General features: G+C 44.5%; 1 long non-coding RNA gene across 1 annotated transcript; it reads right to left on the bottom strand.

Moving 5' to 3' along the window:
* Positions 1 to 5,809: 5,809 nt before the first annotated feature.
* On the bottom strand, positions 5,810 to 13,042 carry LOC137302186 (uncharacterized). The gene is made up of 3 exons (XR_010958434.1): positions 12,991 to 13,042; positions 10,983 to 11,097; positions 5,810 to 6,225 (listed from the first exon to the last, which is right to left on the bottom strand). It is a non-coding gene; the product is annotated as an uncharacterized lncRNA (long non-coding RNA).
* Positions 13,043 to 13,421: the final 379 nt, after the last annotated feature.

The raw sequence follows: 13,421 nt of genomic DNA, 5'->3' as shown, positions 1-13,421 counted from the left end.
CTGGACCTTTTTTTTTTGACTATCTGTAGGGGGTGATACTGAGTCGTCCCAGTGTCGGTGACAAAAGCAAATGCCTTAGGATATAAAACAAGCAATGATTATGTACAATACACAAATAATACTTGAAGGGGAGGAAAAAAACCCTTACAGGGCTATGGGGAAAGAGCAGGGGAATGGGACTGATTGGATAGCTGTTCCAAAGAGCCGGCACAGGCAGGATGGGCCGAATGGCCTCTCCCTGTGCTATCCTACTATGAGACTATGCCCAGGTGGCTCTGGAGAAGGGAGCATGGGGGTAATACATGAGCGTGGATAGAGGATTGGTTAACGGACAGAAAACAGAGAGTAGGGATAAACGGGTCATTCTCAGGTCGGCAGGCTGCAACTAGTGGGGTACCGCAAGGATCGGTGCTTGGGCCTCAGCTATTTACAATCTATATTCATGACTTAGATGAAGGGACCGAGTGTAATGTATCCAAGTTTGCTGATGATACAAAGCTAGGTGGGAAAGTAAGCTGTGAGGAAGACACAAAGGGGCACGATTTTTAAAAGGGAAAAATGGGTGGATTGGGAGGGGGGCAGTTAAAATGGCTGGTTCTGGGGAGCGGGCAGACATCCCGGCTGGAACCCGAACATTTTTGAATGAGACTCAGGCAAATCAGAAAGTCCTGCCCCCACTTAAATCCGGCGGGCCAATAATTAAAGGGGCAAATGTACCTCATTGAGGTAGTTTATTTTTTGTTTATTGGAAAGCCGCCCAGGTAATGTTAAAATCTTTTTAACTATCCAATTCAAGCCTGGGGAAACCAGGGCTGGATCAGTGAAAAATGAAGAAAATAAATTAAATAAAGTTACGTTTCCCATTGCAAACAAATAAAATAAACATGCCTTATACTCTGATCCCGATGTCCGATGTCTCCACTCTAATCTTTGTTCCCCACCACTCCCCCATCTCTATCCTAACTGCCGACGGGGGTCTCTCTCTCTCTCTCTTTCTCCCCGCCCCCCCTCAGATGTGCAGCTCTTGTCGGCAGCCAGCCTGTCAATCAGGCTGAACTGCCAGGCGCGAAACGCGGAAGAGGCTTTGATTGGCCTCATTAGGGTGGCGCCTGCAAGTCAACCCCCCCCAGATGCTTCCCGCCAGCATATTAAGATTGTGCCCAAAGAGTCTGCAAAGGGATATAGACAGGTTAGGTGAAACAAGGACATATAAGGTAGCCAAGGACATATAAGGTAGCCAAACTTAGTGGGAGGATAGAAGATTGGGAATTCTTCAAAAGACAGCAAAAAGTAACTAAAGGATTGATTAAGAAAGGGAAGTTAGATTATGAAAAGAAATTAGCAAAAAATATAAAAACAGATAGCAAGAGTTTCTATAGTTATATAAAAAGAAAAAGGGTGGCTAAGGCAAACATAGGTCCCTTAGAGGATGAGACCGGGAAATTAATGGTGGGAAACATGGAGATGGCAAAAATGCTGAACAAATATTTTGTTTCAGTCTTTACAGTAGAGGACACTAAGAATATCCCAACACTGGACAAACAGGGGACTCTCGGGGGGGAGGAGCTAAATACGATTAAAATCACTCAGGAGATGGTACTCAGTAAAATAATGGGACTCAAGGCGGATAAATCCCCTGGACCTGATGGCTTCCATCCTAGGGTCTTGAGGGAAGTGGCAGTAGGGATTGTGGATGCTTTGGTGATAGTTTTCCAAAATTCCCTGGACTCAGGAGAGGTCCCGGCAGATTGGAAAACTGCTAATGTAACACCGTTATTTAAAAAGGGTAGTAGGCAGAAGGCTGGAAATTATAGGCCAGTTAGCTTAACATCTGTGGTGGGTAAAATTTTGGAGTCTATTATTAAGGAGACAGTAACGGAACATTTAGATAAGCATAATTTAATAGGACAAAGTCAGCATGGCTTTATGAAGGGGAAGTCATGTCTGACAAATTTGCTTGAGTTCTTCGAGGATATAACGTATAGGGTGGATAAAGGGGAACCAGTGGACATAGTGTATTTAGACTTCCAGAAGGCATTCGACAAGGTGCCACATAAAAGATTATTACTTAAGATAAAAAATCACGGGATTGGGGGTAATATTCTGGCATGGGTGGAGGATTGGTTATCGAACAGGAAGCAGAGAGTTGGGATAAATGGTTCATTTTCGGACTGGCAACCAGTAACCAGTGGTGTTCCACAGGGGTCGGTGCTGGGTCCCCAACTCTTTACAATCTATATTAACGATTTGGAGGAGGGGACCGAGTGCAACATATCAAAATTTGCAGATGATACAAAGATGGGAGGGAAAGTAGAGAGTGAGGAGGACATAAAAAACCTGCAAGGGGATATAGACAGGCTGGGTGAGTGGGCGGAGATTTGGCAGATGCAATATAATATTGGAAAATGTGAGGTTATGCACTTTGGCAGGAAAAATCAGAGAGCAAGTTATTTTCTTAATGGCGAGAGACTGGAAAGTACTGCAGTACAAAGGGATCTGGGGGTCCTAGTGCAAGAAAATCAAAAAGTTGGTATGCAGGTGCAGCAGGTGATCAAGAAAGCCAACGGAATGTTGGCTTTTATTGCTAGGGGGATAGAATATAAAAACAAGGAGGTATTGCTGCAGTTATATAAGGTATTGGTGAGACCGCACCTGGAATACTGCATACAGTTTTGGTCTCCATACTTAAGAAAAGACATACTTGCTCTCGAGGCAGTACAAAGAAGGTTCACTCGGTTAATCCCGGGGATGAGGGGGCGGACATATGAGGAGAGGTTGAGTAGATTGGGACTCTACTCATTGGAGTTCAGAAGAATGAGAGGCGATCTTATTGAAACATATAAGATTGTGAAGGGTCTTGATCGGGTGGATGCAGTAAGGATGTTCCCAAAGATGGGTGAAACTAGAACTAGGGGGCATAATCTTAGAATAAGGGGCTGCTCTTTCAAAACTGAGATGAGGAGAAACTTCTTCACTCAGAGGGTGGTAGGTCTGTGGAATTTGCTGCCCCAGGAAGCTGTGGAAGCTACATCATTAAATAAATTTAAAACAGAAATAGACAGTTTCCTAGAAGTAAAGGGAATTAGGGGTTATGGGGAGCGGGCAGGAAATTGGACATGAAGCTGAGTTCGGATCGGTCAATGCCCTGTGGGTGGCGGAGAGGGCCCAGGGGCTATGTGGCCGGGTCCTGCTCCGACTTCTTGTGTTCTTTAGATTTGTGGTTGGGATCAGATCAGCCATGATCTTATTGAATGGCGGAGCAGGCTCGAGGGGCCGATTGGCCTACTCCTGCTCCAATTTCTTATGTTCTTATGTTCTTATAGAATCGTAGAAAGGTTACAGCACAGAAGGAGGCCATTCGGCCCATCGAGTCCACGCTGGCTCTCTGCAAGAGCAATCCATCTAGTCCCACTCCCTCGCCCTGTCCCCGATGCCCTGCAAATTTTTCCTTTCAAGTACTTATCCAGTTCCCTTTTGAAGGCCACGATTGAATCTGCCTCCGCCACCCCCTCAGACAGTGCATTCCAGATCCTAACCACTTGCTGTGTAAAAAAGCTTTTCCTCATGTCACCTTTGATTCTTTTGCCAATCATTTTAAATCTATGTCCTCTGGTTCTTGACCCTTCCGCCAATGGGAACAGTTTCTCTCTATCTACTCTGTCTGTCTGGACCCTTCGTGGTTTTGAATACCTCTATCAAATCTCCTCACAACCGTCTCTGTTCCAAGGAGAACAACCCCAGTTTCTCCAGTCTATCCACGTAACTAAAGTCCCTCATCCCTGGAATCATTCTAGTAAATTTCTTCTGCACTCTCTCTAAGGCCTTCACATCTTTCCTAAAGTGCGGTGCCCAGAACTGGACACAATACTCCAGTTGTGGCTGAACCTGCGTTTTATAAAGGTTCTTTGTAACTTCCATACTTTTGTACTCTGCTTCTATTTATAAAGCCCAGGATCCCGTGTGCTTTTTTAACCACTTTCTCAACCTGCCCTGCCACCTTCAACGATTTGTGCACATTCACCCCCCAGATCCCTCTGTTCCTGTATCCCTTTTAGAGTTGTGCCCTCTAGTTTATATTTCCCCTCCTCGTTCTTCCTACCGAAATGTATCACCACATTTTTCTGCGTAAAATTTCATCTGCCCTGTGTCCCGGCCACCAGCCTGTCTGTATCCTCTTGAAGTCTATCACTATCCTCCTCACTAAAGGTGGCAGATGGAGTATAATGTGGGGAAATGTGAGGTTATTCACTTTGGTAGGAAGAATAGAAAAACAGAATATTTTTAATACGTTGAGAAACTATTAAATGTTGGTGTTCATATTGGGCGTCCTCGTACAAGAAACACAAAAAGTTGGCATGCAGGTACAGCAGGCAATAAGGAAGGCAAATGGCATGTTGGCCTTTATTGCAAGGGGGTTGTGCGACTGGTGGGCACCGCAGGGTATAGAAGCAATAATTGATATCCTCAGTTACTTTTTGATTTCATAGTATCATAGTGGGTACGGCACAGAAGGAGGCCATTCGGCCCATCCTGCCTGCGCCGGCTCTTTGAAACAGCGATCCAATTAGTCCCATTCCCCTGCTCTTTCCCCATAGCCCTGTAAATTTTTCCCCTTCAAGTATTTAATTATTATTTGTGTACGTCGATGGACAATGCCGCGGAAGAGAGGCAGGCGCCCCCCCACCCCGCATTGGTCTCGCCCATCCTGAACCTACAAATTGCTGTTTTAGCAAGGCCCATGAGAAGGTTCTCCGACTTGCCCACCCCCCTCTGCACTGGGCGGCCAAAGATTGGGGGCGTTGTGGGTTGTTTTTGTTCTCAGTGGCCTCAGTTTATATGTGTTAAGTGCCAACAGCTTCTGTTCACGGTTTTGAATTAGTGTTAAGTCCACCGCCAGAAAGGCATTATAATAAGACGATGAAGTAAATGGAAAAAATTGACTTTAATATTTTAAAAATAAAACTTTTTATTGGTGTATTTTCTGTCTGCCGCTGTTCAGGTGTAAGAATTAAGGCAGGCTCACTAATTGTTCTGCATGTTTTTAAGGTGGGTGTTAATACCCTTCTCCCTTACTGCCTCCAGGCCTCTCTCTGCCTCTGGTTCCCTCTCTCACTCTCCTTTGCTGTCCCTTGGGTTCTTACTCTGTAATTGACCGTGGGTCTTCTTTCTCTTTCCTTTGTGCTCTCTCTCTCTTTCTCTCTTTTCCCCCTTGCCCTTTGCTTTGTCTGGCTCGCTCTCACGAGTTCTCAAGTTTGTTCTCTCTGGTTTGCTGTCTTTCTCCCTCTTGTTCTCTCTGAATTTTTGTCTTATTCTTTGCCCTCTGCTTCTCTCCTCTTTCTCCCTCCTTTGTTTTCTCCCACTCTCTCTCTCTCTCTCCCCTTTGCTCTTTGATTCATTCTTCTCTCATGAACCATTGTATAATCTACACAGATGTTCAAATTTGGCCCATTTGCTAAATTCAAGAGAAAGCCATATCTTGGTGTAAAACAATGGTAGCAGTTTCACCCAGTGTTTGTTAGGAGGTAGGATCATTTATTTATATGTAGTGTTTAAGTACTGTGCATATATTTTAGTTTGTAAATACTGCACCAAAAATTAAAGAGATCCATAATTTCGACGAGATTTATTGTTTGCAAAGAAATTTTGAAAGTACAATGAATAATATTACAAATTCTCTTGAATCATGTTGTATTCAAAATAATGCTAAATTATTACATAAATGCAATTAACCTGCATCAGCAAAAGGATTTTATTACAAATTACACTAGACTCTTGTTACATTATTCAGATTAATATTAAATGTGGTAGATGGGAAGTAGGGTTGTAATGAATAAAACAAAATTAAAGGCACAAATAAAGACAGATATTAACTTAGTTGTTGCTTAGCCAATCCATTTTTCTTTCTGTCACTGTAGATAAGACAACAGGTTCCTTCATATCAATCTGTTTTGAAATGCATTGTGCACCATTCAAGTTACAATGATGTTGGGATTTAGCAAGTACAAACTACAACCAGTTAGGTCCGTACGTAACTCCTGTTGCCTCTTAACAGCATCTCTCTCGTCTTGTAATCCTGCCAGTAATTGCTGAATATTATGATTAGAAAAGCGACATAAGAAATAAGGTTGGTGTAGACAGCGAAAAGATACAGAGATTTGTTGCAGTATTCAGGCGAATCTTCACTTTCATAACTTGGCTCATAGATGGAGTAGATGAGAACATTCCCTGTGTTAAAAACAGAAGAAAAAAGAAAAGTCTTAAGATTGTTCTAATGCACCTACATTGAGCTCCATGAAAATAAGCTAGCTGCAATTCTGGTTCCAGTTGGGCAGGTCCCTTTTTTACATTGTTTGGCTAGTGCCTGGCTGCAATCACCCTGCCCAGCAGAGAGAGCTCTACACATGTTCAGATACACAAATGCACTGAGCTGCAATCCCGATGGCTAAAAACGTTAATGTTCAGAGAGTGGGGAGGGTAGAATCCCTGCTCTCATTTAAATTAAAAAGAAAAGACTTGCATTTGCACTGCGCCTTTCACAACCTCTGGATGTCCAAAAGCGCTTTACAGCCAATGAAGTACTTTTGAAGTGTGCTCACTGTTGCAATGTAGGGAAACGCGGCAGCCGATTTGTGCACAGCAAGATCCCACAAACAGCAATGTGATAATGACCAGATCATCTGTTTTAGTCACGTTGAGTTACATCAAAACTACAGCGTAGAAACAGGCCATTCGGCCCAACTGGTCTATGCCGGCGTTTATGCTCCACACGAGCCTCCCAGTCGGGGAACACTTCAGCAGTCAAGGACATTCAGCCACCGACCTTCGGGTAAGCGTACTCCAAGGCGGCCTTCGAGACACACGACAACGCAAAATCGTCGAGCAGAAATTGATAGCCAAGTTCCGCACCCATGAGGACGGCCTCAACCGGGATCTTGGGTTCATGTCACGCTACACGTAACCCCACCAGCGAACAAATGTTATCTGTTTTTAATATAACGGGTCATTTGCTGTCTTTCTCTTCCTTCCGGATGTTTCTATGTTTCTGCCTCTCTCTCTCTGTTTTTTTTTTGGGTGTTTGTATATTCGGTGGCCTTGTAGGTAACACCTCTCTGTCTGCACACTGTGATTGCCTTGGCAACGGGCAGTTGGAAAGACTATCTGTAATCACCAGGTATTGTTCTGTGATTTATAAATGCGAAGGGTTCGAGGATTTCATTTCCACAACATTCACCTGAGGAAGGAGGAAGCCTCCGAAAGCTTGTGAATTTCAAATAAAATTGTTGGACTATAACTTGGTCTTGGAAAATTGTTTACAATTGTCAACCCCAGTCCATCACCGGCATCTCCACATCATCGTCTCACCCTATCAGCATATCCTTCTATTCCTTTCTCCCTCATGTGCTTATCTATTTTCCCCTTAAATGCATCTATGATATTCGCCTCAACTACTCCATGTGGTAGCAAGTTCCACATTCTTACCACCTTTTGGGTAAAGAAGCTTCTCCTGAATTCCCTATTGGATTTATTAGCGACTATTTTATATTTATGACCTCTAGTTTTGGACTCCCCCACAAGTGGAAACATTTTCTCCATGTCTACCCTATCAAACCCTTTCATTACCTTAAAGACCTCTATCAGGTCACCCCTCAACCTTATCTTTTCTAGACAGAAGAGCCCCAGCCTGTTCAGCCTTTCCTGATAAGGATATCCGCTCAGTTCTGATACCATCATTGTGAATCTTTTTTGCACCCTCTCCAATGCATCTATATCCTTTCTATAATATGGAGTCCAAAACTGTGCACAGTAATCCAAATGTGGCCTAACCAAAGTTCTATACAAGTTTAACATAACTTCTCTGCTTTTCAGTTCTAATGATATTGATTGAGGGATAAATATTGTCCAGGACACCAGGGAGAACTCCCTTGCTCTTCTTTGAAATAGTGCAATGGGATCTGTTACATCCACCTGAGAGGGCAGACAGGGGCTCGGTTTAATGCCTCATCTGAAAGAAGGCACCTCATAGTTCAGCACTCCCTCAGTACACCCTCAATTAAGGTCAGATTGTTGAACATACCCACCTACTACTTTGTAAACAAAGTTTGCTACCTCATCGAATTTACACTCCATGCGATGTCAAACCCAAGAAATTCTCACTCCACTTTGCCCCAGAGTCAGAGGAACCTGTCCCTGCTGCACATCAACACTAAACTTGCAGTTTTAACAGATTTTAAGATTCAGTTGGTAGATAATAAGGGTACTGCACCAATCTGTGTTCACACTGGCGTGCCTTGCTCATTGGGAATACTAGTTGGAGACAGGGCTACAGCATTGTGGTGCCAATTCTCTGACCCACCTCCCATGAAGCAAGGCTCCCTGCTCGGACCACGAGATCAGTGAATCACTCCTATTTTTTTTTGTATTCATTCTCGAGATGTGGCAAGGCTAGCATTTATTGCCCATCCCTGGATATCCTTGAGAAGGTGGTGGCGGGGGGACCTTCTTCTTGAAACGCTGCAGCCCATGAGGTGAAGGTCCTCTCACAATGCTGTTGGGTAGGGAGTTCCAGCAATTTGACCCAGTGATGATGAAGGAACGACGACATATATCTAAGTCAGGATGGTGTGTGACTTGGAGGTGGTGTTGCTCCCATGCACCTGCTGCCCTTGTCCTTCTAGGTGGTGGAGGGAGCAGTTTTGGGAGGTACTGCCGAAGAAGCCTTGGCGAGTTGCTGCCGTGCATCCTGTAGATGGTACACACTGCAGCCACGGTGCAGCGGTGGTGGAGGGAGTGAATGTTTAAGCCAATGGATGGGGTGCCAATCAAATGGACTGCTTTCTCCTTGACAGTGTCGAGCTTCTTGAATATTGTTGGAGCGGCACCCATCCAGGCAAGTGGAGAGTATTCAATCTCACTCCTGTCTTGTGCCTTGTAGGTGGTAGAGGGGCTTTGCGGGGGGGCGGGGGGGGGGGGGGAAATCAGGAGATTAGCCACTCGCCATAGAATACCCAACCTCTGACCTGCTCTAGTAGTCACAGCATTTATCTAGTTGAGTTAATAGTGACCCACAGGATGTTGATGGTGGGGAACATGGCGATGGTGATGCCGTTGAATGTCAAGGGGAGGTGGTGAGACTCTCTTGTTGTCGATGGGCGTTGCCTGACACTTGTGTGGGGCGAATGTTACTTGCCACTTACCAGCGCAAACCTGGTTGTTGTCCAGGATTTGCTGCATGCGGGCACGGACTGCTTCATAGTGTTTACTTGTGTGAATACTCACAAAATTGTTCAACTCCCAAAAAACTGGAAAGATTAAGTGAGATGCTGACAGCAGCAGTAATACTGAAAACTGTTTTCAGTCCTAGTTATTATAAATTGGACAGCCAGTTAGTGAAGGATAGAATACTAGAGCCTGGTCTTCAGTTGCTTCCAAGCCTTTATCCACAGAGATCCACATTACCCACACCCTCGATCAGCTCTCTTATAAATGGATACGAGAGAGTCCCCAATTGATATGTATCACCTGAATAAAATTAACACTAATTGATATGAATCATTTGGATACAATTAACACCAGAAGTTATTATAATCAATCTTTTTAATAAGTCGATTATAATAACTATTTTGTTAAGTGCCTTGGGGCATTTTATTACGTTAAAGGAACTATATAAATGCAAGTTGTTGTCTGCATTTCCCAGATAAACGTCACTTTCAATGTCCTGACAAGGGCAATGCAAAAAAACCCAAATAGAGTGGTAGGTCATAAGAAGCTTTGCTATGGCATCTCTACTGGTTAGCTCACTTTTACTATTTTATGTTCAGTTTTAGTCAGCACACCACAAAAAGAGCACCAAGACTGATTCGAAGCACAGAAGGGACAAACTATGGACAAAGATTAGAGAATGCTAAAGCTTTACAATTGAGAAAAGGCAATTTAGTGGGACCGTACTGAAGTATGGTCCCACCAAATTGGGGTTGTATTCTCTAGAGTTTAGAAGATTAAGGGGTGATCTGATCGAAGTTTATAAGATATTAAGGGGAACAGATAGGGTGGATAGAGAGAAACTATTTCTGCTGGTTGGGGATTCTAGGAGTAGGGGGCACAGTCTAAAAATTAGAGCCAGACCTTTCAGGAGCGAGATTAGAAAACATTTCTACACACAAAGGGTGGTAGAAGTTTGGAACTCTCTTCCGCAAACGGCAATTGATACTAGCTCAATTGCTAAATTTAAATCTGAGATAGATAGCTTTTTGGCAACCAAAGGTATTAAGGGATATGGGCCAAAGGCAGGTATATGGAGTTAGATCACAGATCAGCCATGATCTTATCAAATGGCGGAGCAGGCACGAGGGGCTGAATGGCCTACTCCTGTTCCTATGTTCCTATGTATGTAAAATGGTATCGATAAGGTACACCTGGATTGTCACTTCAAAGTTGGCCAAGAAATTTGGAGGAAAGGGGGCATAGATGGATATTAGTGAAAAGTAAATTTAGAACAAATAATAGGAAAAACTTCAAAGAGTGAGAAATTGGAATAGTCCACCAAATAGTGGCAGAAACACTGGATTTATTCAACAAAACATTTAGGTGCCCTGAAAGGAGAGTTACCGTACTTTGAATGACTTTTTTCATCCTGCTGAATATGAAAAGAAGGGTAATAAAGGACCATTTGGTCTGTCAGTGTTTAGTGCATCCATTGGATGGTGCAACCTCATGCACTGTGCTCCCCAACTGCATGCACCCGCGTGGGTTGGGAATGCCTTAATTGTGAAACATAATGCCCTGTCGGGCATTTTTCTTACGTTGGTACGTGCAGGCTCCTGGGGAAGGCAGCAAAAAAAGGAAAGCAAAACCTGTGGCCAATTTCAGGAAAAGAAACTCCGGGAAATTCCTCCAAGACTCACAAAGGCAATCATAATTAACCAACTCACGCGCCCCTATCTGTCGCCTAACTTTTCTTAAGTCTGAAACGTGCTTTGAGGTACCTGCTGCAAACAAAGCAAAGTTGATTTGTGCTGGAAAAGATCTCCAGCGTTCAATGAATTGGAAGGATACGCTGAATGATCGCCATCCTTTAGATCTGTCCCAACCATTTGGAGTCTGTGGAATAAGTGAAATTATTGTACAAGCGAGATCAACGCTTCCACAGGTGATCAGATAGAAGGGAATCAACTGACCCTTGGTACAAGAGCCACAGTAGATGGTACCTGCAAGACATAATGGTCTGAAAGGCAGTAATGCAACTTAATTTATACAAATTTATTGAAAAATTCTATAATTTGGTGTATACTTTTGCCCCCAATCAACAATGCTCCTCTGCCTTCTTACCCTCCTACCGACGATCAGGATCCATGCCTGAATCCCCCCTGAGATAGGCCCACAGCTACTCTCTGGGCTTTTCTTGGCATTCTCCGAAGGGCCCATCAAGGTAGCCGTCACCCCCTCCATGCAAGGAGAAACCCAAACTACCCCATCGTCCTCTCTCGGGCTGACCTTACCATTAAACTCACCAACCTCCTTCCCATCCCGTTCACCCCACCGTCTTGGACTCTGCCAATGGACCAACAATCAACCACGTCTCCTCACTTCACTCCGCTCACTCTCATAGAAGGCCCTTGCCTGTCATTAACTTATTGTAGGTGATTGCATTGGCATCCTGGCTTCGACTGAAATTTGGCTTATGGGTGGCACCACCTTGTCCTTTACTGAAGCCTCCTGCCTGGCTGTACTTTCCACCATTTGCCTCACCCAAACCACCATGGTGGTGGTGTAGCCCTTATTACAAATAACACCTTGGTCTCCCCGCCCCCCCCACTACTCCTCTAGTACTTTCTCCTCCAAGTACCTCACCTCTTTCCATTCCTCACACCTCTACTTTATAATCCTTGTTGTCCACCACTCCCCCAAACCTCACCCTGAGTTTCTCGCCAAAGATATTCTCCCTCCTTTCCTCCCTCAGCCTTTGCACTGAGTGACCCTGCCACCAAATCCGTACCCTGGCCGCCATTTCCATCCCCCTCCCCAAGCCATTTTCTCAGACTGAGTCGGACTGTTTGCAATCACGGCGACCCCGAGCTGAGTTTCTGACCCCGTACCCTCTCCATCACAAAGACTGCCAACTTTCACCTCCGTAACATCGCCCGTCTCCGCCCCTGCCTCAGCCCATTTTCCGCTGAAACCCTCATCCATGCTTTTGTTAATTCCAGACTCGACTATTCCAATGCTCTCCTGGCCGGTCTCCCGACCTCTACGCTCTGTAAACTTCAGCTCATCCAAAACTCTGCTGCTGGTATTCTCTTCTGCACCAAGTCCTGTTCACCCATCACCCCTGCCCTTAATGAACAGCTCCCAGTTCCCCAAAGCCTCCAGTTTAAAAATGTTCATCCTTTTATTTAAATTTCTTCATGGCCTCACCCCTCCCTATCTCTATAACTTCCTCCAGCCCTACAACTCCCATCCACCCCTGCCCCCCCCCCCCCCCTCCCCGCTCAAACTCTCCGTCCCTCTAACTCTGGCCTTTCGTGCGTCTTTACCTCCCTTCACCCCACCACTCTGCCTTCTAGGGCCCACACTCTGGAATTTCTTCCCTAAACTCTGCTGCCTCTTCACCTCCCTCTCCTCCTTTAAGACTCTCCTTAAAACCCATCGATTTGGCCAAGCTTTCGGTTGCCCCTTCTAATATCTCCTTCTTTGGCTCAGTGTCCCATTTCTTATCTGATTAAGCCTCTATGAAGCACCTTGGAGTGTTTTTCTAAGTTAGAGGTGCTCTATAAAATGGCCGTTATATTATAAATAATGCATAAATTTAAGTTCGGGGCTAAACTATTGAAAAATGTCCATGCCATTGCCTGGACTCCAAAATAATAGTGGCATCGTGCTTTAATCTTGTCCTGGGACTGTGCAGAGATTTCAAATGGGGTTCATATTTGAGGTATATTCAACAACATTCTGATTTCACTTTTGTCGTATAAATGTTCTTGTTTTGTCACTCACCAATGGTGATGTAGACAATATCCACCAATGAGGTAAAGAACTTCAGGAATTCTGTAGAAATTAAAGTTTTAACAAATATCAGGCCTCGTCACTGAGTATTTGTCTTGAATTAACGTAAATTAACAACTTGCATTAATATATTGCCTTTAATGTAGCAAATGCCCCTAAGGAGCTTCACAGAGGCATAATGAACACCAAGCAGTAACAGAAGGATGAAAGGAAGTGATTAATGGTCGAGGACGTAGGTTTTTGAAGAGGCTTTTGAAGATGGGGAGAGAGGTAGCTAAGAGGAGATAGTTCCAGGCTGTAGGGAGCCAGGAGACTGAAGACCCTGCCGCCAGCGGTAGAGGGGACAAAGGGGAGGATCCAGAGAAGACAAGAGTCAGAAATGTGGAGGCCACATACTAGTGCAGGTTGCAGAGGTGGTGGGA

The sequence above is a fragment of the Heptranchias perlo genome, chromosome 35 (genome assembly GCF_035084215.1).
Source record: "Heptranchias perlo isolate sHepPer1 chromosome 35, sHepPer1.hap1, whole genome shotgun sequence".
Lineage (NCBI taxonomy): Eukaryota > Metazoa > Chordata > Chondrichthyes > Hexanchiformes > Hexanchidae > Heptranchias > Heptranchias perlo.
The sequence above is the reverse complement of the archived record's forward strand: the minus strand, read 5'-3'. Positions and strand labels throughout refer to the sequence as shown.